General features: G+C 49.8%; 1 protein-coding gene across 1 annotated transcript in view; it reads left to right on the plus strand.

The window, feature by feature from the left end:
• The first annotated feature begins 2629 nt into the window (after positions 1-2629).
• The window catches only part of CDH11 (cadherin 11), a 140254-nt gene continuing 117711 nt past the window's right edge, over positions 2630-25172 (plus strand). Inside the window, exon 1 of the mRNA XM_008139873.3 lies at positions 2630-2826. The gene's annotated coding sequence lies outside the window, so the exon portion shown is untranslated. The remainder of the gene's footprint in view (positions 2827-25172) is intronic.

Consider the following 25172-nt stretch of genomic DNA (forward strand, 5'->3'; position numbering starts at 1 on the left):
TATTATAAATACTGATGCTCTGAACGTTCAAGAACATGTCTTCATGTCTCTGTGTGGATACTTGTTTTCCGTTTTCTAGGTGAAATTGCTGGGCTGTACAAGGAATACTGACTGCTGCAAGACACCGGGTTCCATCTGATTCGGCTATGCAATGTCAGTGGCAATCTCCCAAGCAATTCTTAACTAACTTTTTAAAATCCACTGAGGCTATCACTTATGAAAGGGATGGTCAAAAAACAACAAAAACACACACCGACCAGCCAACAAAATACAACTGCAGTCATTCAATGAATTCTGAAAAGACAGCCAAAAAGCAGAGGACCAATGGCAGCGAATGTCAGATCACACACTGGACCGGGCTCACCCTTGGACCTGCCTCCGGAATGGAACCCATGAAACTTTCTCATGGATGGAGAGATGTCCCCTAACCCTCACAGATCCTGGATACCTTTGTGCATGTGTAATTAGACTGACGACGGCTCTGCATTCCCCGTACGCCCTCGTGGAAAGGATGAGAAAATCCAGACAATTGGTAGCCAGTCAAGGGCAAAAATCCAAGTATCTCCGAGCGGGGCCCTCGCTCAGGCGGAACCGAGTTTCTAAGGGGAAATGGAGGTCGGAACTCCCGGCACCACCGCTGGGCCGCGTGAGAGTGAGTGTGGAGACTTTGGGCGGTGGCCTAGGACAGCTGGAGTTTTAGGACTTAGAGCAGAAGGACGGGGCCGATGAAAAGCCGGGGCCAAAGAGGGGGGAGAGGCGGCAGGTGTAGCGAGGGAGGGGCCAGGTCCGGGACCAACCTGCGGAGGTAGAAGGCACCGGCGCCCAGGCCCACTCACCGCGCCCTCGGGGAAAAGCGCGCAGCCTGAGCGGACTCGAGCGCCCCCCGCACCCCTTGTGTGCGCTGCTGGGGTGCGAGGTACCTGGGCCTGGGGCCCAGAGGCCCGTCACTGGGGCGGCCTTGCTTGAGGGGAGGGAAGCCCAGTAGCGAGAACACACGGGGCGGCTGGAAACGCAGCGCCCCCTTCCTGGCCGGGGAACGCGCAGGGTCGAGGCGGCGGCCACCCGGAGGGCGCAGGGCGCAGGGCGCGGGACGCAGGCTGGGACCGCACGCGGCGCCTCGGGCATCCCGACGTCGCGGAGCGGCGCGCGGGCGCGTGGGGCGGCGGGGGCCGGGGCGGTACCCGGATAGCCCCGCCCCGCGCACGTCGCCGCGCCGCGCGGAAACCCGGGCAGCTCCTGCGCTCACGCCGACCCGCGGCGGGCGGCCCTCCTCCCCCGGCGCCCGGGTCCCGCTCCATCCCTGCGCCGCCCGGGGCGCTCTCTGCATTCTCAGGCCTCTTTCCCGTTAACTCCCGGGCGCCGCTCGCCGCACATCCCTCCGCGTCCTGCAACAGCTCCTCGCCGGCCTGCCATTCCTTCCCACCACCTCCCCTCTCGCCCTCCCCCCCCCCCCCCCAAATTCCATTTTTCTGTGCATTTGCTTTTCGCCTTCCCCCGCCTCTTCTTTTCCTGCCACCCCCACCCTGGAAACTTGTTCCAGCCTGGGGTCCCCACCAAGTCACGGTGGTTCCCCTCCGTGGGCGCGGAATGTGCGGCCCCCCCCACTCCGCTCCCGAACCGCGAGCGCCCCGCAAAGTCCCTGGCGGGAGTCCCAAGGCCCGGCCGCGTCAGCCTTTTCTCCCGGCGACCCCACTGGGGCAGGAAGCGGCCGGGCTCCCACCTTCTGGCGGGTCCTGCTAGAGTGGAGAAGAGGAGGCTGGAGGGAGGACAGGGGCTCGGCGCCCCGAAGCCCTCTCTCCTGCAAAACCACACTCTCCAGCCCCGGCGGGTGTGCGGTCGGGGGGGCGGGGGAGGCCTGAGGCAACAAGTGACACTACAGATGGGGGCCAGTGCACCCCCGTGGGGCGCAGGGTGGCGGGCTCCCAGCCGACCCCGGCGAAGCCATCGCCGCACCCCGCTCCGCGCGCGCGAGGCCCCGGAGGCGGAGGTGTGGGGCGAACAGGGAGCGGCTCTCCCCTAGTCCGAAGTCTCCCGCCCCAGTTTTCGCCGCCTGAGCCCCAAGCACAATTGCCAGGGATGGGGGGACGGAGGCCGGGCAGGAGCCGCCGACGTGGAGGGGCTGCCGAAGGTGGGGCGGCCGAGAGAGGAAGCACGACTCCCCATTGCCTCCCCCACTTGGCCAACGCTTTCCCCACAAACCACCCTCCAGGCCTCCCGGGCGAGGGCCCAGCCTGGCCAGCTGGAGCGGATTTGGGCGAAGAAGGAGAAGGGGCTCCCACCCCCTCCCCAGCTTCCCTCCGTCGCCCTCCCTGATTGGCTGAGCGTCCCCGGAGCCCAACTTCAGTCGCTCCAGACTCTGTCTGAGCCCCAAGTGCGCGGGAGGACTGCGACCCGGAGCGGGAGGGGCGGCCGCGAATCCAGGGGTTGGCATCCCGGGGGCCGCCGGGGGCGGGGCGCGGACGGGGTCGGCTCCCCAGCCTCCGCGAGGCTCAGCTCGCCGCGTCTCGTGGCCTCCGCTCCTCTCCGCCCCCCGCCCTTTCCTTCCCTCCCAGCGGCGGCCTCCCTCCTCCTCCCCCTCGACCCCCCCCCTTCCACCGCCCGCCACCTCCCCACCGGTTTCTCATTCCTGCCACTAGCGCGCTCGGCGGCTCATTCCGCGGCCGCCGCCAGCCGAGGGGAGAGGCGCTCGCAGATGCCGCGGGGGCCGCTCGCAGCCGCCGCCGACTTGTGAATGGGACCCGGACTGGCGCCCGGGCTGACTCCGCGGCGCCCGCCCTGCGCCGGGGACCGACGGCCGCAGCTCGTGCCCACCCTCCGGGGCTCCAGGTAGGCGCGCCGCCGGTGCCTTCCTCTCGCCTGGATGGGGCTTCTTGAGGAGGGAGGTCCGTGGATGAGAATTTCGGGGAGGTGGGGAGGTCTGACTAGGGAAGGTGTCACTAATGCAAAGGAAACGAGGGAGAGCGCGGAGATGAGAGAAGATTTGTTTAAAAATAAGAAAAGGGAGAAGGGAGCCAGCTGTGGGCGCGGGCAGCGCAGGGGGCACGGGCGCCAGATGTGCGCTCCAACCTCTTCCCCCCGCTCCGGCCTCCTCCGAGGTCTGCGCCGAGGCCGCGGGAGGGAGGGTCTGTGCCCGGGCTGGGGCGGGAGGCTGCAGAGCTGCGCCCGGACGTGCCGACAGCCTTCGGTCAGGTCTCTGGGGAAAGTCGCCCCCGGGCACTGCCCTCCCGCTCGCCCGCTCGGTGCCTCTCTCCGAAGCGGCGACGTGACTGCGCTCTGCAGGGCTCCTGCCCCGGACCCCCACCCGCGCCGAGCGCTCGGAGGCTCAGCTCTCGTTGCTAGACCGCCGGGAGGCCCCGGAAAGCGGAAGGCGCCCGGCTCGCGTCGGCGATTCCCCCGCACTTTAATAGCTTGGGTTTGGGTCCGCTGACTGCGGCTCCCGGCCGCCGACTGCGGCGCGCGCTCCAGCCCTCCAGCCCGGAGTCGCTCGGAGAGCGCTGAGGGCCCTTGATCAGCTCCCGCCGGCCCGAGGGGAGATCCGCGAGCGGCTCAGACCCGGGCTCAGCCTTGGGGTTGGCGAACCCCGCCGCCACGGTCCGTGTTAACTTTGCGAACCCAGCCTACGCCTCCTCCCGGAGCGCGCCCTCCCTCCCCAGCCCGCACGGCCTCCTCCCTTAGCTTTGCCCCAGAACGCGAGCTGTGTGAGTGGGAAGCGCGGGGTAGCCCGCAGGATGCGGAGGGCGGCGAGGAGAGCACCGTTTTCCCCCTCTCGCCGGAGGAGCAGGGGGAGAGCCCGCCTAGTGCAGTGAAGAAAAGAACCCCAGAGAAAGTGGGGTCAGGGAGGCCCCTGGGTAGCTCTTCCTTATCCCTTTTTGCCGAGGGGCCCTGCTTTCGCTGGGGCGTGGGGGCCGGGGGTGCCGCACGCACCCCCTCCCAGGGTGAAAGGTTTGCTAGATGCTAGTAAAAGCCCTGTTGCTTTTGCTGATAATGCAGCAGGAATTTCACGGGCCATCGCACTGTTATTAAGAAATTGCATCTTTTAATTATTTAATAACGCATCCCTGCTCCGTGATGGGTCGTCCCTAAGGGGTGGGTGGGGGTGATGGTGGTGGGGGGCTGTTCCGGAAACCCTGCTGCAGGAGAGTATAGATCTGTCTGCCCTCCCATTTCCCCCTTAAAAAAAAAAAACACCTTTTCTTGTTTTCCTTTTCTGATCGTTCCTATCGGTTTCAAATGAGGCATGGAATAAGTTTTCAGTTTAATCACAGGGAAGCCACGATAATTAATCTGGCAAGAGGATGGATCAATTGCTTTATCACTTAGGCTAGCAGCGGACATGGATGGTTTTGCCAGGGGAGGGGAGGGGGATGGAGAAGTTTTCTTAGGAGCGGGGACCCCACCAGCATCTCATCAGCCCTGTAGGCCAAGCTGGGGTTTGAGCGCGAGAGCCTAAAACGATGGGGAGAGAAGAGAAGAGGCTGGCCTTCGTTTTATTAATCCTGGAGTTTATTTTTCCCACAAATAAGGAGACACAGACACCAGAAATAGTCACTACCCAACCCCAGCTACAGGGTGTCTGATCGTCCTTCTGTAGAACAAAGGGCTAAAAGTTGGGAAACAAAGGGACGGAGTTGTGGCCAATCCCAGAGTGGCCCCGAAACTCCTGGTCCCCTGACGTGCATTCGTCCCTGAAACCGGATGCAAAGTTTCAGCGTTGGCCGGTGGGCCCTGGAATCCAAACCTCTGAAATCTTGCCTGGTACAAAGGAATGTGAGGCGTTTCCCAGTCTAGACCAGGGAAAGGCAACCCAGAAGCTGGGGCGCTTGGCTTGCGTGAGAATTACCATGACATCTCGCTTTGGAAACCTTGCACTTGCATGCTTCGACCATGCGGCAGCCATGCTTTATTAACAGTAATTATTTCTCTCATTCTTCGCCTTGTTACTTTAGAATCGGCATAAGTTGGCTGTCTTATGTCCTTGTTTGAAGAAAAGAGATGGACTCCACCCTTGGGGGAAGGGGAATGAGGAGATGATGCATTGAAAGGACTGAGCTGGAATAATCTGTGGAGGCCCAGGCACGTAGATTTACTCAAACGGGGCTTCTTGCTTGCTAGGAAGAGAGGCTTTTAAAATAGTTCTGACTCAAGCAGCGGACCATCTTGATAGCACTTCAGAACTTCCATTATGTTCAACGTTCTTATCAGAACACCAGACGGTAAAATTACTAGAAACCTAAATTCTGTTTTCAATTAAGATGCAATCTTGTGTTAATTCGAGAATTATTTAAAAAAGGTATGGCCTCTATTTTTTTTGATAACCCAGAACTCGGGTTTTCTCTTTGCAGTGGCGGGGTGGCTATGGACGTTGAATTGTTTATGGGGGCGAGGAGGAGGGCCAGGGTTGGGAGAGCCATGCCAGGATCTGGGGGAAATACAGATCAATTTCATGCTCCTTTAATGCACTTGTCTTCATAATTCATGGTTTTTTCTTCCACTTTGAATGGAATTACATGGCTGCTTTGTAAAGATTCTGGTTTGGGGACCCTCGTGTGGGAAACGCCGTGACTTTGACCTCGAGGCTGGATTTGCAATGCCGGTGCTACAATCCCGTGAGCAGAGTGTGTCTCCGCACCTTGCCAGTGCCTGTCCGTGACTTAGGAAGTTGACGGTTCACATAAACTTTAATCTGTGATATTAAAACCTATTTTCAGGACCATCTAAACAGATCTGTAAACCTGACTTTAGGGTTCCTTCAATTTCAATACAACTATGTAGGCAGATGTGGAAGAACCAATCATTTCATTTAAGTTTATTTTCAATATAGATTTTTTCCTTTGATATAGGCATACCTAATAATTAAATCAGAATGATAGAACAGTGACTCATAGAGTTAGAAAGTAGGTGGCAAACCTTTTTTTTTTTTTTTAAACTGTCAAGTTTGAAGAATGGCTGCATTCCTAGTTGTTGTTTTTTTTCCTAGAAAATCTGGGCAGCCAATGATTGACGTGATTGAAATGTGTTTGGGATGTTTCCCCCCATTATGAAATCGGTTATTGTCTCATACATAGCTACCTAATTTGTCAAGAACCCGCTTTCTAGATTTGCCAAGGATTGTGAGTTGTCCACCTTTCCAATGCAAAGGCACTGCCTCTGAAATATGTACAGATCTTTGGTCTCTATAAATGCGTGGTTTATTTCACTGGAGGAACCACATCAACAGGTCTGTTCAAAAGAAAGAAAAGTTGGGCAACTTCTGGCGCACCCGTAGGAGAAAGAATCAGCTTTCCCGCCAGGATTACTGTGCTAGCCATCCGCAGCCTCCTCGATGGGCAGGAAGGACGAAAGAAAACACTCGAGGGAGGATAATTGGACATCTTTCTGCTATAATTTTACCCTGACATTGAAAGCCTTGTGCCTCTCTGGAAATGCGCTCCTTCGCGGAAGATTGCACTTCTGGCCACTAGAGGGCAATGGCGCCCTTCTCCAACCTTCGGCATGGGGCCCATCTGCTTTTGAGGGCACCGTGAAAAGCCGCTTTGTTACCGCCAGCCTTGTCGGGGCCTCTCCGGAGAGACCGAATTCAATCTAGTTGTGGTTCAGGCTACTGCTCCAGCAGTTTGTCAGGATTTACATCTTTCTAGTCGGTGGATCTCGTTACCTTCAGCCTCTTCCTCCTACCTTGGAGTTTACTAGACAGTTGGAAAATCTTATCATTTGAGATGGACCAGAAGATGGGTGGGGGCTGGGCGGTATGATAAATAAGGTCAGCTCTCACCAAGGCAGTGATCTGGGAGGGTTTGCTCTGGCTCTTTATATTTTTTATTTATTTTTTTCCTGCTAGAGCATCATCTCAGACTCCGAGGGGAAGGGAATGGATAGAGAAGAGAAATATTAGTGAGATTGCTGTGATATCATAGCCTATGCCTTCAAGAAGTTTTGAAGACATCTGCAAGCCATTTCTGATTTGAAAAAAAAAAAAAAAAAAAAAAGGAATAAGAGTTAGATCTTTGGTACACATGTTGGGGCATGGAGTTTTAAATATAACAGTAAATGTTTTCCTATTCCCTTTAACCCGTTCTTGACATTGGAGTGCAAACCCCGAACTTGAGCAGAGAATAAAATGTCATTCAAGATTGGTCCTCACGCACTGGAGTTTAATCATTTGACTTCCCCCCTTTTACCCCCCACCCCCGCCTCAGTGATATGGAAATTGCCGCCGATGATTAAATTGCTTATTTCAGGCTGCACGCATTTATATTTGTTACAGTTTGATCACGTCATTATGAAAGTTCAGAGAAAGCAGGAAAGAAAGCATGCTATGTTATAATGAAGAGGAAAGCGCTACTTAAAAAATAAGTACTGTCGTAAGTGGATTCTTATTTGTATCTTTTTTTTTTTAACTGAGTGTAGAGGCCTCCCCCATGAATCAGCAGTGAAGTCTTGCAGCCCCGAGCGGGAGCTGGAATGCTCAGGCAGGAATCGATGCAGATGGATTAAGGGCGGGAGCATGCAGTAACTCAGCGGACAGTAAGACAGAGTGTTTTGTAAACCGATGCTCCCTGACCGTTGGGCGGTTTAGTTAACTTCAAAATTTTTCATTGTTATTTGGTTGAATTAGTCGCCGACGGTTGCAGAGTTCGGAATTCTTACTGAGACAAAGCGTTGCTCCCATTCTCTGTCTGGTCAGGGTGTCTGCCCCGGGGACAGCACCTGGTCCATGGGATGTGAAGTGAGATAGGAGTAAAAGAGGGAGGAAGAGAGTGAAGGAGGAAAGGGAGGGGGGGAAAGAGAGAGATTAATGATGCTGTTTCCCATGGCAGGTCACATGCTGGTATGTCTGTCTGTCTGTCTGTCTCTCTCTCCCCATAATCCCCATTTAGACCACGTGAGGTGCTGAACCCAGAAAGTTGGCATAAACAGCTTTGCTGGCCACAGTCAGCAGTGGCCAGGGACTTACTCTACTGCCTGGATACACACTGCCTTTTTCTCCAACTTCCCTGGTGGTGTCGGGCCAAGAAACACCTTCATTCGCTTCCTCCATGAACTCCCTTATCTGCCAGAAGTCGTTCACAAGTTAAGGGTATGTCTCCACTTCCCTTGAATAAATGACTTTGGGCTCAGCTTCTTCCCGGATAGGATGGTCACCTAACCTAACGTAGTAATAGGAGTGGAGGAAGCTCTTCCTTGATTTCAGTTGAAGGCCCATGGAGACCTCTTTTCAGTCTTCTTACGGCTCCATCCGAGAGAGCGAGCAGGGAGAGTTGAGGGGCAGCCCTGCCTTCAACGCTCCCTTGTTCTTGATAAGATGGAGCATGGATGAAGGCGGGCCTAGACATACGTGATCTAATCACGGCGCTGCACCCCCACCGTGGATCTCTGGGAACGTGATTCCCATGATCACATCCCGCAGGCCCAGACCTACGTCCATCATCCCTGAGGCTTGGACCAGCTCTTCACCCTGGAGGCAGCCTTGCCCAGTGGCAGAGCCAGGATTCGGCCGAGGAGGGGGGACCAGGATGCTCAGGTGCAGTTAGGTCCGGTCTGTACTGATCATTTTGATCGTTTACTCATCTTGGATTTCCTTCCATTCATCTTGCTTATTTTTTTAAATATGCCATTCAAATATTATTTATCTTGATTACTGAGTTTTTGGGGGGCATTTCCTTATATTTTTTACCTCACCTGCCTCACCCGGCTTTCAGTCCTGCCTGGCATTTGGGTCCTTCTCAATCCCAGCTCCACGGCTTCCAAAGTGCATGGCCGAGAATGAGCAGCACGACTTCTCTGAGACTCAGTGCCTCACCCGAGAAAATGAGTTAATAATAATATCTGTGTCCTGGGATTGTTGTAAAGACAGAAGGAGAATTGAGTGCGATGATGCCCAGCTCATGATAAGCACCCAGGAAATGCTCAGGCCTTTGATCCGCTTAGAAACAGGCCTGAAGTTACGTTTTATAGACGAACTGTGGCAGGTGGCAGGTCTTCCTTACAATCACTCAGCCGAAATCCTGCACTGAGCATTCGCCTGCGATCGAGGCCTCTCCCAGTTAGTGATGAATTGTTTATTAGTGCCTGGCCTTTTAAAAAATCATATCATACGTTTACGTGATCCATCCCTCTTCCATTTAAAATATTCAGGAGGGGGGGGGTGAGATTGTAGAGATAACGATGGCCTTTGCAAAGAGCCTGGCTCCTACCTTTGCATCTTCTCCCCATTCCCTTTTGCACGTGGGTTTTTCTGGGACACGTCCTCACCCGGAAGTAATACCTTCTCAGGAAAATTTGCTAAGCAGGTGATGTTGAGATATTCATCACAAGGTCTGCTTTCATTGGGAAGGGACTCATTGCTATTCCAGACTAGCTTCCATGATAATTAGTCTCGCGATAAATCATCACCATTTCAAGACTCCCCTGTTTGTTTTCCAGGTAAATGTAGCTTGGGGCTCTCAGGTGGTTGAGCAGGGGACAGTTTGGACTCGGCTAGAAAAGCGGGTGCCTTGTCCACCGTCTCCCTCGGGTCCCTGCAAAACCACAGTCACCCCCACGGGGCCCTGAATGGCTTTCCGACCATTTTCACACCCAGCATCACAGCCAGGCGGGGCTTTCTGAGGCTCTTGGACCTCCCAGGTCCGGCAGTGTCCCGTCTGCAGCCTTCCTGTGTCGTCTGAGTACGCTTGGCAGTGACAGGAAATAGCTGCTTATGTTTGTCTGGAGAAGGCGAGGGGAGGGAGCCAACTTTTTGAAACGCTACTGTGTGCCGGGTGCTGCCCCTGATGCCTCCTTTATTCTGTGCAACCACCCAGTGGGGAGGGTGCTGTCCTCTGCATTTTATAAAAGAGGAAACCGACGCTTGTCTAAGCTCACGAGGCTGGAGGAAGGAGAGCGCATGTCCAAGCCAGGGACTCTGCGTGCTCACCCGTTTTCTGTTATTTTTTTTTTAATTCTCACCCAAGGATATGTTTATTGATTTTAGAGAGAGAGGGGGAGAATGAAAGAGAGAAACATCGATGTGAGAAACATGGACCGCTGCTTCTCCTATGCATCTTGACTGGGGATCAAACTCCCAACCTGGGTATGTGCCCTGACCAGGAATTGAACCCACAACTTTTTGATGTATGGGATGATGCTCCAACCAACCGAGCCACCGGCCAGGGCAGCCCACTGGTTTTTATTCTAAGTGTGACGCATGTCCCCAGTGCAAGCTTCCCGAGCTTTGTGGAGGAGAGCAGCCAGAGAGCTGAGCTGGCTGCTGGACCTTGTGCCCCTACAAGATCCCAAATCTTATCCATGAAAGGAGCTTCCAGATCTTCTGATCTAACTCTCTTCTCAGCAGGTTTTCTGTTTGCCATTCATCCTAAGCTTCTTTAAAAAAAAAAAAAAAATATATATATATATATATATATATATATATATATATTATTGATTTCAGAGAGGAAGGGAGAGAGAAACATCGATGATGAGAATGAATCATTGCTTGGCTGCCTCCGACATGTCTCCCACTGGGGATCAAGCCCACAACCCTGGGCATGTGCCCAGACTGGGAATCAAACTGTGACCTCCTGGTTCATAGGCTGATGCTCAACCACTGAGCCACACTGGCTGGGCCATCCTAAGCTCCTTAAATGTTCCCAGGACAGCCTGCTAAGGCCCTCTCAGGAACCCAGGACACCAGAGGAGCTGCATTAACTGCTCATTAAAGTCCCTATTGAAGGAGGAGCTAACCTACCCCTCTTCTGTATCTTTCCCCCAATAGATGCCCTTTGTCTCTGCTCCCCATCACTTTTCCCCTTTTTCCTACAAATACTTGAAAATTGGTGCCAGGTAGTCATTAAAGTCCAGCATCTACTGAGCTTGGTGCTAATTTCAGGCATTGTGCTAAGAACATTACTTGTAATATGAGACTTAGTCACAGTGACCCCGAGGGCTGGAAGATTGTCGCTAGCATCTTACAGAAGGAAGAAAAAATAAACAGCACCCTGACATCCCACAACAACACTGGGACTCAAAGTCGGGCATCTGACACCAAACTTAACCTCCGTGTCAGGATGCCCTGCCACTCACTGCTTTGGTGAATCTGATGAGATACGGTTTCCAGACCTCTCTCCGTCCTCCTCTCTCCCACCTGCTTCCATTCCATTTTGTTGTTGTCCCCTTTAACGACCGGGTCCTTAGATCGGTTCCTTGTTGCGGACAGGAACCACTGCAGGTCACTTACATGCACCACTCTCTCCAAGGAGGCCTGGGCGTCCCACTTTGCCAAGTAGGATTCTTAGGTCTGAAGTCATTAACTGAGTGACTAGCTATTCCAGGCCACCTTCACTTAGAGATGAGGCTAAGGGACCCAGAGGGACCCACAGGGAGGAATTACGGCTTGCCTACCATCACACGGCAATTTAGGGGCAGCTGGAAAAAAGAACTGGGCAGTCTTAACTCCATCTTCTACCGCTATGTGCAAGCTAAAGGTGTTTCGAGTGGACAGGTGTGTGTGTGTGTGTGTGTGTGTGTGTGTGTGTGTGTGTGTGTGTGTGTGCATGTGTGTATACAGGTATGCCCTGTATGTTATTGAGCATTGTGAGACTGACATGTGGGGTACTGCATGAATCTCTATTATTTGAAAATCATGGCTGTTTGATGATATTTTGCAGAGTGTACCACTTAACTCCGGTCTTCAGCTCTGTCCTCCTTAACAGTCACCTGCCATTGATGTCTCCATTCCAAGTGTCCTTAGGTAACAGTGTAAGAACTGTGTGCTCAACTTGCCACCCCCAAGCCCGCACAGGGCCCTCTGGCAGGGTTAGGGTTGAAATCAATTTCAGGCTCATTTCTTTGTTGCTTACTTTAAAGAAAGGCCTTGTGCTGAGCACAGGAGATGGTCAAATCCCAGGGCCTTCCCTGAGAAAGCTAACAATATCCATGGTGCAGAACATAGTAAGTCTGTCTATTAAAACTCAAGGAGAACATAGTAGGTCTGGCTCTAAAACCTCAAGGAGGACATGGTAGATTTGTCTATAAAAACCCAAGGAGAACATAGTAGGTCTGTCTATAAAAACCCAAGGAGAACATAGTAGGTCTGTCTATAAAAACCCAAGGAGAACATAGTAGGTCTGTCTATAAAACCCAGACCTGCATACAGTAGGTGTGGCAAAGGTGGTGTGAACAAACGGGGCCACAGGAAGGACATGGCCCATCCGGTTCGATGACCAAGGATGCTTTGGGGAAGGAATAACAGACTTGCACTCCTGCATAGTAAGCAGGGACCCTGGAGGTCAGCTGGACCAATGCATATGCCACCAGGTGCTCCAGTTGTGGCTGCCATGAGCTGCTGATGGCTGGAGCCTCACTAACCATGCAGGCCTTGGGGACTTCTACTGTTAGAAATACTTTCTTAGATTGAGCCAAACTCTGTCTTCCCAAGATTCTTTGATATAAGCCTCCCGTGTTGTGCAGAATAGAGGTCATTCTTCGGCCACATTGCCATGGATTAAGCTGTCTTCCAGGTGCCTTCTCCCCGCTTTCACACCTCCAGAATGAGCGCCCCATCTATTCTGCTCCGGCCCTCCGCAGAAGGACTGAAGACAGAAGTGTCGTCAGCCAGACAGTAGCCTGTCCACTCCCTTCTGCGCAGGTGTCTGTTGTAGCCCCAGGCTACATGACGTTAGCTCTCCTTGCCTCCACATCACCCAGAGGACTTCTGCACCACAGTTTGTTTTTTGTTTTTCCTTCTGTGCTGCCATTCATTCCCTTTTCCCCACCTTGTCCCTGTGTCCCTGGGCAAGTAAGACACGACGAGGCACCTTCCCTGGCGTCCATACAGGCTCTCTGGCCAGGCCGCCCTGCTCCCAGGCTTGGCCCTGCTGCTCCCCAGCCATGCCACCCATGTCAGCTCTTCTCAATTTCCCTGTAACACGGGGTCTGCCTTAGAGGGTGGCTCTGACATGAAACCATCCTATATAATAAAAGCATAGTATGCAAATTTTCCCCTCGACTGGGAGTTCCTCTGGAAATTTGACCAGGGGGCGGGGCCAGCCAAGGGAAGGGAGGGAGGCTAGGGACCCTACCACTGCGTGAATTTTGTGCACTGGGCCTCTAGTATAAATATATAAAAATGCTTAAAAGTGCATGGAATGGGGTGGCTGTTAAAATTATCCCTGTTATATATTTCGTATCCTTAGGTTCAGTCCATCGACCCAGTCTCCCCAAACATTTTGAAATGCAAACCTCTAGTCTGCTATCCAGAACACCTGTCCTTCCTCCTATCCTAGTGCTATGGTTGGTTTACTTAGTCCCAAACCTCACTCGGTAAAAACAAAACAACAACTGGAGCAAAAATGCCAGCACAGAATCGGGCAGAATCTGGTTAAGCCACACTAGAACCTGCCTTTCCAGTGATTCCACACCCTGGAATACAATGCCCTACAGCAGGGGTGGGGGACGTCCGGCCCGAGAGTGTATAAAGTCCGAGAGATCATTAATGCCCAGGCATTAGGGGTGAGTTAATTAAATGTTTGATCAAATACAGCAAGCTAATTTTTAAGTTGATAATTTTGTGTGGCTCGCGATGGATGCCATAAATATCCAAATGGCCCTTGGCAGGAAACAAGGTTCCGCACCGCTGCCCTCCCTGCCCCTCATTCCTTGTAGCGCATTGTGGTTCTGTTTGCTTGTCGGTTGGTCTGGCTGCACAGACTTGGAACCCCCTCCTGAGTGTGGAGAACAACCCGCAGGAGGGTGGTCTAGAGAAGGAAGAGCCGCCTGCTAGCCACTGGGGGCCACCTGCCCATTAGGTGGCCTCTTCAACTCTGAAGGGCTGCAGAGTTGCTCCTCTCCTCTCCTGGACGCTGGAACACCCCCTCAGCGCCGCCTTTCCAGCTTGTGTTAAATTTGGATTCAGTATCTCACGCTCACCCCATGGGCACACACACAATCCCTGTGGAAGTCGCCTGGTCCTGTGGCAGGTCTGGTCTGCGGTTCTGCCTGCCCAGGCGTCCCGCCTTCCTGGGCGTTCCCAGCGCCTGCTTCTCTAGTCTTCCCGCAGGAACTGTGCTACCCTGAGTCTGTGTCTGTGGCTTTGAACTAGGAAACCCAAGACATAAATCCCTGCATGTCCTTGCAAGACTTGTGAGAAACCTCACCCACCGTGGTACTGAGGGGTGTCTAGCTTTCCAGTCCCTTTCATGTGCTGAATAGAATCATGATGGTTAGATGCTGGGGTGTGAGGTGGAGCAGGAGGTAGCTGCCTTTATGAAACATTGAGTAGTCCCATTGGGGTTGAGCGAGAACTGGGCAGGATGTAGGACCCAGGCAAAGCCTAGTGATGCGGCTCAGTAGATGGGGTGAGATTTCCCGGGGCAGCTGTGGCAGACGGCATAGCAGCTACGTGTGGGATGGGCAAAGGGTTTCTTGGAAGGGGCAGGGCAGGTTGCTTGGGAAAGGGGCCCATGGATACTGTGTGCAGCCAATGCAAAATTCCAAAGAGTATTATCCAGAGGAAGCGAAGGCCAGACTCAGGGACATGGGTCCAAATTGGATTCTGACCTGAGGGGAGCTAGAGAGAAAGGAGGATCTGAGCCAGACATCTCCAAGAAGCCAGGCTGGCTTACATAGGAACTCTCCAGGCATTGATGAAAGATGTCCCCACAGGAATGGGCACATGGCCCGGCCAGTGGGGCTCAATGGTTGAGCATTGACCTACGAACTAGGATGTCATGGTTCAATTCCCGGTCAAGGGCACATGCCCAGGTTGTGGGCTCAATCCCCAGTAGGGGGGCATGCAGGAGGTAGCCGATCAATGATTCTCTCTCATCGTTGATGTTTCTATCTCTCTCCCTATCCCTTCCTCTCTGAAATCGATAAAAATATATTTTTTAAAATGGGCAGATGGCCCCCAGTCACATCCCAGCTTCCTGAGGGGACAGCTCCCATTCCCTGGCAGCATGGCCCCTGTTGGTGCAAGGGTGGGATGATCAGGTGAAAGTGGGCGGTGCTTACAGTGGGCGAGTGGGGGCAGCAAGGACTGGTGGCGAATGCTCCCTGGGCAGTGGGCCCATTCCCTCCCAGGACAGCTTTACTGACCACCTTGGGGAGAAATTAGCATCCCCCTGCCCATGAGTGAAACCTTCAGGGGGAGCTCAGGGTCTCAGAACTTCTGTCTGCGAGGCCACGGAGTGGAACCATAGAGTGGCTTTGCTTTTGAGGCTGATGGAGCCTCTTGCCCAGACCTGACCCAGTCATCGCCCAGCTGCACAGAACTCGGGGACGCACGAGTCTTCATTTCTACGTGATACTCTCTGGTGGGTCACAGAGGACACAAGTCCAGACCCCAAACCAAGGACGACTAACCAGACACAGGTGGGGCTGGCTGGTGGGGCAGCGACATCAGTGGTTACCTGCTTCCCATTATCTACTTAGGAACGCATGCATAGTCAAGGGTTTTAAATATTTAACCGCATATTTAAAGGCTTAATAAACGATCCCATCAATAGTGGCAGCAAAACGGCATTTAAATTCCAAACCCAAATTGAAAAAAAATCAGGGTTCAGTGATGCACACCATTCCAGTTCACGACACTTTGCCCTCATATCTCTTAATAGTCAGGGAGCTCACTCCCGAGCTGCCTTACACTGTAGACACGGCACTAGTGTCTTTATTATTATTCTTGGAACCTCAGAGGCACTGCATAAATGAACTGTCGCTATTAGTACTATGATCTTAGAGTAAAGAATTGTAATTTAGCAGTGAGAGCTGGGCACACTCGCCTTCCAAGCAATGCATTGGTGATTCTTGTGTTTTATTCATCACCTTTCCTCCTGCAAACATGGCAGAGAATCTTCAACTCAGCAAATCTCGGCGGTGCGTCTGGGAGCGTTAGTTAGGAGACTAATGCAGCCTGAGAGGACCTCTCTTGGCAGTGAGGGGTGGGTCCTGGGGAATCCTGTCAGCTCTTCGCTCCTCTCCAACCCCATCCCCACTGTGCCCTGCATTGCACGCCCGTGTGCTCTTTCCTCAGTAGGTGCATAACTTCCTACGGATGGAGGGATGGAGAAAGGTCACCTGTCAGCAAGGCTGTGGCCAGCTGCTGACAAATTTCCCTTAATAGGCTGCTCTGTGGGTCCCTCCCTCTGGGCAGACCAGCCCAGGACGGCCCTGGCGTTGTTGATAAATAGCCACGTGGCCTTGGTCAAACCTATTAACCTCAGTCTCTTCATCTGAAAAGTGGCCTTTTGGATCCTCTCCAGCTCTGAAATGGCCTGGCTCTCAAAGCTGCTTCCACAAATCACCTGGCTCAGTGCTCTCTGACCGTCCCGGCCCAGCATTCTAGAGAGGAGTGCAGACCACATCACTGGCGCAGGAATGCACAGGTTCGGTTTTGCCACGCAGGACAGTGTCTGCGTGTGATAGTGGGCAAAGTATGCCTGCAGGGTGAGAAGTTAGGACTCTCTGTGGAGTCTGCTGTGTGCGAAATCCAGAGCTTTGAAAGTCATTCCCTAGGTCCCAGGTAGCCTTTGCAGAGTCTGGGGCAGGGGAGTGGTGTGTTCAATACTTCATTAAATGATTTCCGCATCAGCATGGAGAAGAACTGAGGGCAGAGACTTGAGACAGGGAAACTGGTGTGTGTAGGGGGAGGCGGGGGGATGAGGGTAATGTCGTAATTATAATAGCTTTTGTATACTGAGTATTTACTATATGCACACACTGAGCTCAGCACTTTCCATAAATTATCTCAGTTCATCCCCACTACAGTCTCTGTGAGGAAGAAGCTGTGTAATTATCCCCCTTTATGAAACGTGGAAACCAAGATTCAGCGTAGGGAACGTCCCCCGGGGTTATGCAGTTAATAAGGGGACTAGCAGGGATGTGAACAAAGGGATTCATTCCCTGTGCTTCAGGCTGTGGATGGGGAGACAGAACTACGAGGCTTCGAGGGGCAGGTCCATGAGAGAGCTGCTGACTGTGGAAGAGGAAACGGGAATGGATATGTCCTGAAGTGTTTGCCTAGTCCCCGGGACTCAGCTTCCCACGGATAAACTCCTTGCCCATAAATAGGAGCCCCGAGGTCTCATGGATAGACAGTGGCAAAGGACTCGAACTCAGCACCTGGAAGATCCAGAAAGCTTTTCCTGTGATCCTTCTAATGCATCCAAGATTTTGGCCTTCTTCCCCCGCCCGCCGCCCCGCCCCCCCAGCATGATGGAAAGATTGACATCGAGTAGTATGTTTTCTCTAATGGGCACATATGACTGGGGAATATTTTAAACAACGTGTTAGGCAGAAGAGAAGCTGTGTTTCCCTAGACCCATGTTCTTTCTTGACATGGTCCCTGTCCAGCCTTGGTTTAGATCAGTGGTCGGCAAACTCATTAGTCAACAGAGCCAAATATCAACAGTACAACGATTGAAATTTCTTTTGAGAGCCAAATTTTTTAAACTTAAACTTCTTCTAACGCCACTACTTCAAATAGACTCGTCCAGGCCGTGGTATTTTGTGGAAGAGCCACACTCAAGGGGCCAAAGAGCCGCGTGTGGCTCGCGAGCCGCAGTTTGCCGACCACGAGCTTAGATGAATCGAAGATGCCACCAAGAGTGTCACACCGGAACATGTATGTTGCACCCTGGGTTTACAGTGTATTCCCAGGGGGTGCTGAGAGAAGACATGCAGACACAGTCTTTGTCCATAAGTGGGTTCTCTCCGCCTGGGGCAGCACTGTGACCTTGGACAGGGTATAGAACAGGTGGGGAAAGAGCCTGTCTGCAGCTGCTCCCACGCATGTTAACAAGGACCCAGGCTTCTGAGACATGCGAGAATCATCTCCACTGGGTTTTAACGGGACAGTAAGAGACACCCAATGTGTGGCTCGAAGCTAGGACTTCCAAACATAGGTCGTTGCAAACACCAGCTTGGCAAAGTCTTGTTCAAAGAGACCAAGGCCACAAGGTCTCCGTGCTTTGCATTTCTTTATCTGCTCTAATATTCTCGGAGCATTTTCATCTGTAGACCTCTTGGTCCATCTCTTTACCCACCCCTTTGTTGTCAACCCTCTGGGGGGCGAGTGGCAACTTGCTTCCCTTGTCTGGATTCCAGTTTCCTCTCTTGTAGAAGAGGGTTAGAATGGAAAATTGCCTCCCCACAGGAGGGATCTGGAAGAACAGCTGAGCTCTGTTTAAAAAGTCCAGAAAGAAGTTCTGACCACCCTGCTTGACCCAGAGAATACATGTATGATTCCCCTCTTAGCGCATCCCCTGGGGTTCAGATTGAAAACAAAATTGATGGGAGGCTCTTGGGAACTCAAAAACCATGTTCTCCATTCTGGTCAAGAGCCTCCCTAACCTGTCTTCTGGCTTGTTTAAATTAAGGGGTGTCAAAACAAAGCAAGTAAGAAAAGCTTTGTGGGTAGGAATGTGAATTGATTCAGTTTATAGAAATAACATTACCCTTCAGGATTGCTGGTCTTTGCTTAAAGTTGAAAATATTGATACTATCTCTAGTATTGTTACCTCATTTTCACATTTGCATGGGAAATGATTTGGTCAGCATTTTCTTCTGAAGATGGCTTTCTTCTGAGAAAGTTAAAGGGACTGTGTCTGCTGGGCCCCCTGAGGTTGCCCGCCCTGGCAGGGCTGGTTGGGAGGCAGAGCAGAGCTATTTGGGAAAAGGTACCTCTGCCTGCACTGTTCCTCCTTTCAAGGCTCAGCTGGTGTGCAGAGAGGAGAGCGCTGTGGATGCCATTCACGTGCTCTCAAATGTGAGGAATTGTGCTAATACCACTTTAATTTTCATATCGAATTGAACAAGAAATGAGTTTGTCGGAAATAATCATGTGGAGTGCAGAGGTGCCGGGCTGGGGAGTTACTGAGATGTGACTGTGACTGTGAGGTGACCTTGTGTGGTGGGGATGTGTGGATGAAGGGCATCCGGGATGCTGGACCCAATTACACCCCCTGGAGACTCTTGGGGACCATTCCTGGCAGCAGCTCACCTGCGAGGAATATTCCCCAGTGTCCTGCTACAGCTGGCTCAGCCTCTGCCTCGCTCCCTGTGGCCTGCTGGGTCCCTTACAGAAACCAAGCCAAGTTTTAGAAAGGAAAAGAAAATCTTTATGTAGAGTTCATTCTCTATGAAATGTATGCTCTTCCTTAAATAAAAAAATAACGTGTCTTGCCTTGACTGGTTGGCTTAGTTGATTGGAGCATCATCCCAGACACCAAAAAGGTCATGGGTTGGATTCTCAGTCAGGGCACATACCTAGGTTTCAGGTTCGATCCTTAGTTGGGCACTTACAGGAGGCAACAGATCGATGTTTCTCTGTCTGTCTGTCTGTCCCTCCCTTCCTCTCTCTCTATAATCAATAAAAACATATCCTTGGGTGAGGATACTATATATTTATATGTTGTGTCTTGATGCTGGATTCGCAAAGGTGGGCCTGGAAGTCCAATGTGGTTTGGGGGAGAACTGAGAAGACTTAAGTCCCTCAGTATATTGAACATGTAGACACTGATTTTAAACCTATTAGTTATCTGTGAGGCCAGAATTCTTGCTGGCTTCGTATTTCATAGGTTTACCTTTTGAATGTATGTTCTCCTAGGATCCAGGGCACTACTAAAACATCCGAGTTCCCAAAGTCATCTTGGGTTTCTCCTCGTCTTTCGGGGCCTGCTTTTTAACCTCCTGGGGCACAGAGTGATTTAAACCCTATGTCCTCCCAGAGTGGGTAATTGGGTCCACAAACCCTTCGCAGAAACAATACTAAAACTACACGTCCTTCCTTGCTGACCTTGGTATGTGCCTTGAGTTCTCTGCCTCCTTCAGTTCTCCTGACAACAGGACAAGTCTGGCCTGGGTATGGAAGAGATTGAAAGCTCAAGTGCTAATGGGGTTCAAACTAGATGGGTTTGGCCTCCATGGCTATGAGGTCTGATCAAATAATTGAATCAATACCCCTTCCCCTGGGAACTGACCTTCAGACCACTTCACAACCGACATTCCCTTTGCTTAGGCCACATTCCACTTCCTAGGACCCTTATCTCTCCCCTCCGGACTTTCCCAGGATCCGGACTCGCCCAGAGAGTTCCCCATCATCGAAAAAGCCCACCTAGTGTCTTTTAAAACCTCTCACTCCCCATTCCTGGCTGCTGGCACCATCTTGGGGCTCAGCTCATCTGGTATCCAGATGACCTAATAGATTTAAATTCTTTACCACGTTTGGCCTCCTGTGTTCCTCCTTTGGGGACCCTAGCAACTGCCGCCAGTTTTAAGCTGTGTGGCCCTGCAATAGGACTTAACCTTTCTGCTTTAGTTTCATTTGTTCCAATAGGATGCTGATGGCACCTACAAAGATCCAAGTGAGTACTGAGTAAGTGTTAGCTGTCACCCTATGAGCCAGGCAGAGAGGAAGTGGAGGTGCAGGGGACTTACACATCCTACTCTGGGCCATACAGCTCCCGAGTGACCAGGTGGGATCTGTACCCACGTTCAATGACTCCACACCCATGTGTTCCTTTCCGTTCCCCCTAGGGAAGTCCACTAAGCTATGGCTTCCTTCTTCCACACAAAACTCTCACCTGGATTCGACAGGGAATAGCTTTTCCTTGCTTCTGAGGCTTTCCTGCTGTACTTTCAAAAAAAAAAAAAATTGACATGAAGAATGCTCTCTCTCTCAGCATGAGTTATATTTGCATAGCTCCGAGGATGTTAAGAACTCAATTTTCTCCACCAAATCCTTTGTTTGTGAGCGTTTCTATGCTTATAATTGAAATTTCAGCACAATAGCTCCTGAGCCAGTGCCGTCCCATGGACGTACCACACAAAACCACATATGTGAGTCACATATGCAACTTATAATGTTCTAGTAGTCTAGTTAAAAAAGCAAAAAGGAATCAGGTGACATTAATTTCATTAAAGTAGTTTCCATTTAAACTGGATCTTCCTCCTTGTTAAGAAATATTCCCCATAAGTGGAAGGATGTGGAATGGTTTCCTCAGAGGGCATTAAACATAGCAATTGTCTATCCGCCTTCCACATCGTCAATAAACTCCATTTTGGGGGAGATAGCCTTCTCATTCCAGCTTCCGTAAAGCCCCAGTGTCTTAGTTTTTCTTTAGATACTTTTCTTTCTCAGAAAAGAGAAACCTTTTCTTAGTTTCCGTGGTTGGCCATTCATCTCAGCTTTTTCTCTTAAACATTGGGGAGCCTTCATGCCTTCTCCCTTAGCCTTTTCTCCCAGGCATCATCTCTTCTCCTATCACACGTGTTCCCTGGGATGATTTAGAAACTTTGTAGCATCATCTGCCATCTTAGTTAAGTCTGGCTACATCTCAGGCTCTGTCCCAAACTTAACTTAGCAGACCTTTAAATGCGACCCTTTTCCCGTACCCCATATTTCAGAGGTATCCACGCTGTCTGCTAGGTTATTCGAGCAGAGGCAAATGAACAAACATGCCCCTGGGGCCCTATCTTTGAGACCTCCTATCTAGTCCATTGCTAATTACTATGGATTTTATTTCTAACTTTTCTTTCACATGTATGTCCATTTTCCTAATTTTGCTGTTGTCTACATTTTGTTTATTATTGTTTCTGTTGAAATTTTGCAATTTTAATTCCAAAACATTTTTTTTGGAATAAATTTAAAGAGATAACTTGAAATGCTAAAAAAACTAGATGCACAAAATATCCACCATAGGAAATAAAACAGGAAAAAGAATACTTAAATGTCAAATGGTGGAGGCTGGTTAAATAAAAAAATGGCCTATTTTTATGATGGACTCTAATTGTCACTGGAGGTCTTACCTCAGAAGCTGTAGCAACATGGACCTGTGTTTACAATGAAATGTTAAGAGGTACAAAGTAGGCCATTGAGTTTTCTATGCAGCGTGATTTCAACTTAATACAGACGCACACTGGGGGAGGGAAAGGAATCATTCCGAAATACCAGCGGCAATTATGAAGGGATGATATGATTCACTATTTTATTTTCTTTTGACATTTATTTATTTTCAATTACTTAATACTGTGCATTAGTACCTGAGGAAGAAACATATGGAAAATAAGTTCAAACCTGGATATTTGGAGAATAATGGAAACAGTGATTCCTTCTAGTTCTGTCTGTTTCTGATGAATAATTCGTGTGAAACTGAAGCTAATCCTTGAATTTAAAAATAAACTTTACATTTTGTTTTTAATTGGAAGCTTTTGCTAATTGTAATTTACTTTTTTACTGTTCACATTTTTCTCTCTCCAAATCCAAATAAAGCCAGAATAGAAAGCATCTGTGAATTTAGAAAACCTGGTTTTATTGTGTGTTTCTGTTGGCACTTGGGGAAAGCTAGTGGGGGTGGAGGGGCGGGGATGGCAGATTTATTGGAAATAAAAAGGACCGTAGCATAGCCATTTCATAGCTGAGAGCTCTAAGGATTAAAGACGAGGGATGGTTTGTCCTGATCATATGGCTGGTTTAAAGGGACAGTCAGTATCGTCATGTTGGAGATGGGAAGAATAAGACTAAGAAGTGTTTGGTCCAAGAGTCATTGTTAGGTTGATGGTGGTCATAGTGGTATTGGTGATAATCCTATATAATAAAAGCCTAATATGCAAATCGACCAAAAGGCAGAATGACCGATGGAATGACCAGTCGCTATGATGCGCACTGACCACCAGGGGGCAGATGCTCAATGCAGGAGCTGCCCCCAGCCTGCAGGCCCCAGGCCAGCCAAGGTGGGTGCCAGTGGGCCCTCCCCCTGCAACAGATCGCCCCGCTGTTTGCCCCACAAATTGGCCCTGATCGCCAACCAGGCCTAGGGACCCTACCTATGCACGAATTTCATGCATCAGGCCTCTAAGTGGTGGTCATAATGTATAGAGCTAGAATGAGGCATAGAGCTCATGCGCAGTTAGATGCTGCCATTGTAAGAATGTAGAACCTTCAGGATACAGTGTTTTATTTATTTATTTTTTATTTATTTATTTATTTATTTATTTATTTATATTTTAAAAAATATTTTTATTGATTTCACAGAGGAAGGAGAGGGAGAGAAAGATAGAAACATCAATGATGAGAGAGAATCATTGATTAGCTGCCTCCTGCACGCCCCCAACTGGGGATCGAGCGCACAACCCGGGCATGTGCCCTGACCAGGAATTGAACTGTGACCTCCTGGTTCATAGGTTCGATGCTCAACCACTGAGCCATGCCAGCCAGGCCAGGATACATTCTTTTAAAAGCAGAAGCACCATGTCAGAAAGGGAGTTGTAAACCCAATGCTACATCAGGTGGAACTTAAGGCCTGCAGTTAAGCTTTGCTATTCCATAGAAGCTGAGAACATGTCGGTTTTCAGAATAGAAATGTTTATCTCCATATCTCCATTTTAAAATTCATTGTGCATATGTCCTGTGATTTCAAAGTAACAGTCTTTTCCATTTTTTCTCATTCTCGTGCAAATTGCAATCTCACCATGTCATCAAAAAGTTATTTAGTGACAGCGTATGGGGAGCCAAAAAGTTTCCTGTAATTTTCATGGATTTTCCATATTCAGAATGTTAGTAATTAAGTTTTTTGTGTGTTCATTTAAAAGAATACATTATTATTGAAAGTAAATATACTAATAAATGCAAAATGTTGGCTCTCACAGCATATGCTAAACATTTTCACAGTGCCGTGCAGCGTATGCCCAGTTCTTCATTAAGAGAGTTTAAAATAACTTGCATTTAGGAAGAATACATTATCTTTGATTCAGAATTAATTATATGCTGTTTTGTGTACCATAATTTAAAGTGCTATCCACTTCTAATATGTAATACGCAAAAGAAACTATGGTTACAATTCATTAGAATTGGCTCCTTTCCTTTGCAATTTAGTGGCATAATGAATACATAAAACCGAAATGCTATTTGTTACTTGAATCAAAAGTTACATGAAGTGCTGCTAACTAACAGTTACAAATCATTCATTTAAAAAAAAATCACAGCATGCCTCAGGAGAATGGAATAAGTCATAAGAGTAACTCATGCATAATTATTTTATCATTCTTTGTTAGATTTAAGAAAAAGATTTTAGAAGGGCTTTCAGAACTAGATGGTAGAAGGGCATTTAGACATCTTTTTTTATATATTATTATTCAAAGTGTTATTAAATTGTGTGGTATGCCCAGACAGGTACTTCTTTGAAAGCAAATTATGACTGTGTAAAGAATTTGATTTTAGGTGGCCATTATTAAACGTAACATACCTTCTTAAAAATGAAGCCCCCAGTCTCAGTGACCTAGAGATGTATTAGTTGTCTGATAACGTTTCTTCATCCTTCATTTCATTATCTTTTTTTTTTAAGGTTTTTTAATTGAGTTTAGAGAGACAGGAAGGGAGAGGGAGAGAGAGAAATATCAAGGTAAGAGTGAAAACATGGATCGGCTGTCTTTTGCATGCTCCCTACTGGGGATTAAGCCTGAAACCTGGGCATGTGCCCCAACCGAAAATAGAACCTGCAACCTTTCAGTGCAAGGGATGATGCCCAACCAACTGAGCCACACCAGCCACGGCTGATCATCTTTCATTTCAACTACATATATATATATATTTTTTTTTTTTGTAGTGATGAGAAAAATGATGCCCAGAGAGGTTAAATCCTTACCTAGGGTAATATAGCTCCTGACTGGGAACCCGGACTTGGAGTCCAGATCTCTCTGTGGGTTTAGGTAAGGCTCAGAGTGTCACTTGCATCCTTAATGAATACCAAGGAGTTCTGTCAGGGAGGTCCATAGGCATCCGACGCCACCTTAACTAAGGAGGAAAGGACCACAGCAGTCCAAGTGCATCGGAAGTGAGAACAAAAATTCCAAAATGCGATTCCCATCTTTGAACTCTATGATGACGTCTTGACTTTTTCATGAAAAGTGACAGAACCTTAAATACTGCTCATGTGACCAGGGTGGAATGAGATGAGCACTCTCATACTTTGCTGATGGGAGTATCAGTCAATACCGGAGGGCACTGGGCAATGTTCTTCTGGAACCTGAACCTATAGAGACCCTGTGTCTCTGTTGTTTTACTTCTAGAACATCTATGTGAGGGAAATGCTCAGAAACACAAAGACTGAGCTACGACAGAATATTCTTCCGGGTGATTCCTTGTGGTATGTAAGTTGTACCTCAATAAAGCTGTTAAAAAATGCTCGTCACATTTTTATTTATGG

This window comes from Eptesicus fuscus, chromosome 21, assembly GCF_027574615.1.
Source record: "Eptesicus fuscus isolate TK198812 chromosome 21, DD_ASM_mEF_20220401, whole genome shotgun sequence".
NCBI lineage: Eukaryota > Metazoa > Chordata > Mammalia > Chiroptera > Vespertilionidae > Eptesicus > Eptesicus fuscus.